Source organism: Podarcis erhardii (assembly GCF_964252035.2).
Source record: "Podarcis erhardii genome assembly, chromosome: 14".
NCBI lineage: Eukaryota > Metazoa > Chordata > Lepidosauria > Squamata > Lacertidae > Podarcis > Podarcis erhardii.
In genome coordinates, this window is record NC_138503.1 from 35,210,267 (window position 1) to 35,214,210 (window position 3,944).

General features: G+C 47.4%; 1 long non-coding RNA gene across 1 annotated transcript; it reads left to right on the forward strand.

The window, feature by feature from the left end:
* Nucleotides 1-1,036: 1,036 nt before the first annotated feature.
* LOC309329505 lies at nt 1,037-3,465 on the forward strand. Its single transcript, XR_014151186.1, has 3 exons — nt 1,037-2,071; nt 2,984-3,148; nt 3,216-3,465. It is a non-coding gene; the product is annotated as an uncharacterized lncRNA (long non-coding RNA).
* The last annotated feature ends 479 nt before the right edge of the window (nt 3,466-3,944 follow it).

Here is a 3,944-nt window from a genome sequence, read left to right on the forward strand (position 1 = left end):
AGCTCCCCATAGAGGATATGTTACACTGCCAGACTCTGAACCCAGAATTGGCGGTCCAACTCTTTCAACCGAATAGTCTGAATCAATCTGATCAGATCCGACCCAAGGGATTGTGTCCAGTTCTAGGCACCAATGTTTATGAACGATATCGACAAGCTAGAACATGTGCAGAGGAGGAGGGTGACCAAGATGATCAAGGGTCTGGAAAGCAAGCCTTATGAGGAACGTTTGAGAGAGAGTTGGGTATGTTTAGCTTGGAAAAGACTGAGGAGTGATATGGTAGCCATCTTCAAGTATCTAAAGGGCTGTCATAGAATCATAGAATTGCCAAGCTGGAAGGAGCCAAAAGGACCATCCAGTACAACCTCTGCAATGCAGGAAGAGCAGCTAAAGAATCCTGGACAGTTGGTCACCCAATCTCTGTTTGAAAACCTCCAAAGGAGAGTCCACCACCTTCCAATGTACTTCATTATTTATGTATTTATTAAATTTCTATACCACCCTTTATCCAAGGATCTCAGGATGGTTTACAATATAAAAACACAAAAAAGCATAGCAGAGTAACAAACAAAAACAAAAACCCTTACACAGACACACACACAAAGTTTAAAAGACCATAGTTAGTTTAATTTAGCCAAAGGTAGTCTATTCTATTGGACGCTGGTCGCACTGTGGGTAAAACCTCAGCGCCTAGGACTTGCCGATCGCATGGTCGGCGGTTCAAATCCCCGCGGCGGGGTGAGCTCCCGTCGTCGGTCCCAGCTCTTGCCCACCTAGCAGTTCGAAAGCACAATTAAGTGCAAGTAGATAAATAGGTACCGCTTTATAGCGGGAAGGTAAACGGTGTTCCGTGTGCTGCTCTGGTGCCGGTTCGCCGGAGCAGCTTCGTCACGCTGGCCATGTGACCCAGAAGTGTCTGCGGACAGCGCTGGCTCCCGGCCTCTAGAGTGAGATGAGCGCACAACCCTAGAGACTGTCAAGACTGGCCCATACGGGCAGGGGTACCTTTACCTTTACCTAGTCCATTCTATTATTGAACAATTCTTACCATGAGAAAGTTCCCAGAGTGGTTTAACAGTCAATCCTGCTTCATGGGGAACTCTACAAATTGTAGCCTTGTAAGGGGAATAGGAGTCTCCTAACAACTCTCAGCACCCTTAACAAACTACAGTCCCCAGAATTCTTTGCAGAAACCATGACTAGTGTGTTGCAAAGTCCCTCATGGGTTTAGAAGTGGAGAGAAGTCAGGACCTGCAGCCATACACCCTCCCCTGACACCCACACGTTTGGTGCATGCAAGAAGGGGTCCTACACAGCAGCAGTCAAAAGTTTGGACCTCTGCTTAGGGGAAAGACCACAGTGGAGACAATACTGAACAAGATGGATCAACGGGAGACAAAGGGGTAGAGTGTCTGCTTTGCATTCAGAAGGTCCCAGGTTCAATCCCTGGTATCTCCAAGTAGGACTGGGAATGTCACCTCCCTGAACCCTGGAGAGTTGCTGCCAGTCAGTGTGGGCAATATTGAACTAGATGAACCAATGATCAGTTCAAGGCAGCACCCTATGTTCCTATCGATGGAACAAATAAATAAGCTCACCAGTTGGTTTTGCCCTGTCCAGCCAATTGCTTCCAAAGCACAAATTGTTTGCACATTATCCCACCCTACCTCCAAAAGTGCAAATCTTAAAATAAGTACAAGGTCTCATTGCTTGAGCGCCCACAGCAGCAAACAGCTTTTGTCACTGGTGATTTGTCAAGTAAAGGTGAAGCGCACATAATGCTAATGGCTGTCAGAAGGATTCTAATTAACTCACCGGGTAACCTTGGGCAAAACACACACTTTCTCAGTCTACCCTAACTACCTGGCTTGGCCTTAGCTACCAGTCTGTTCCAGAACCGCAGACCTCTTGGTCCCCACCTTGCTTGTTCCATCACCTGCCCTGTGTAGCAGACATCATAATGGTTAAGGACAGTAAGAAAGTCTGAGGCATAGCAGACTGACCTAGGTCAGGAGTCGCCAGCAGACTGCCTGTGGGCAACCACCAGTCCCTCTTAAATTGCCTGCAGAAGGTATCAGTAAATATCCAAATCCACAATGTGTGAAATAGGGCAAAATGCCCACATTGTTCTGTCTTCTTTAGATGTAGCAGTCATTGTGTGCTATGCCACACACCCTGCAGCTTCCATTTTATGGCTGGCACTCACATTTTCCCAAACCACCAAATGCGTACCCGATAGCTCAAAAAGTTGGCAGCTACTAAGTCAACTACTCAGGAGCAGTCTGAGATGTTTCAGCACCTGAGGCAAAGTGCTCCATGATGTACGGGACAAACTCTGTAAGGGCTTCTCAATGAGTCTTCCCCACCGGGCCGGGGGGTGGGGTGGGGCAGGAGAGACCTTTTCCATACTGCCCCTTCTGCAGCCCCGCTTAGAATATGTACAAATCACACAAATTACGCAGCCAGTTAATGAGGTGGGGGAACTGGAGGCAGCAGTTTTCAGCTCCAGCCTACAACAGTTTCTGCTCACAGTACACCCCAATTTTAAAGTCTACACTGTAGACCCCCTCTCTGCCAGTTACCTCGTACTTCCCGCATGGTGCTGCTATTGCATTCTTTTATATTGCATGCATGATATGAAATACGGTTGCTCCCCACCCCCATGAAGCACTATCCAGATCACCTTAGCAGAGCTGGGAAAGGGGGGGAGGGTTGCTGAGTTTTTGAACCGTACATTAATTCACACTGCAGGTGCCCATCAACACCACCAAACAGACGATTTCCCTCCTCCTGGCCCTTACAAATCTTTAAATACATCAACAGGGGGAGAAAGCTCTCCGCTCTCCCCATGCAATGCCATAAACTCAGCGTGCAGTCATCAAAACTCATTAAAGAGTCACCTTTGGAGAAAGGTGGGGGGGAGGAGGGGGGCGATACCTATTAACAGCAAGAGCAATGTTCTGCTTGTGGTTTTTGTTCACAGATAACCATCCAGCCCTCGGGTCCTTATTCGGGTCAATTTCATGGTCAACCCAATGAAGGCCTTCTATTATCTTCACAGCATGGTGCCCCATCAAGTTGACATCTAGAAAGATTTCCCATGCTGAAGGAGGAGTTGAGCTGAATTAAAGGCAGCTGCTGTGTGTGTGTGTGTGTGTGTGTGTGTGTGTGTGTGTGTGAGAGAGAGAGAGAGAGAGAGAGAGAGAGAGAGAGAGAGAGAGAGTTGCATGCCCAGGGCCTGTACTGTGGTGCAGTGGTTAGGACTTGGGAGACCAGGGTGCAAATTCCTATTCAGCCATGAAACTCACAAAGTGACGTAGGGCCAATCACTGTCCCTCGCAAGGTTGTTGTGAGGATAAACTGGGGAGGGGAAAGAACCACGCACACCATGTTGGGCTCCTTGGAAGAAAGATGTAATATAAAATGTAATAACTACACTCCAGAGGCTGACATTTGTGAGGGGACCAAAGACCAAAACCGCTATGCCGATTTTGCTGTGCACCCAAGAAAAACGGAGGTAGCAGGATATGATTTGAGGGTTGTGTACCTTACCTCTAGGTGCTTAAGGGAAGCAACCAAAGGAAAACAGTCCTGCTTGAGAACCCCCAACATTGTGGTGCCAACACTACCCTTTTTTACCTTATCTCCCATCCAAACACCAGTTTCATCCATGATGGAAATGAAAACAGCGTGTGCAGGAGTCCTATGTTATCGCCCATCCAATAACTGACCAGACTCAGATCTGCTCAGCTTTGGCAGACTTGTCAAGTCATGTGCCTTCAAACCATGGAGCCCAGAGCTTCCTGCTGAAACAAGGAGAGTGGGTGCCCTCAAGTATTGGAATTCGAAATATTTTGAATTCAAATATGGAATGCCAAAATATGGAATTCAATATTTTGGCCAATTCTGCCTTTTATTTTGCTTTGTAATCTAGTTTCTTGCCC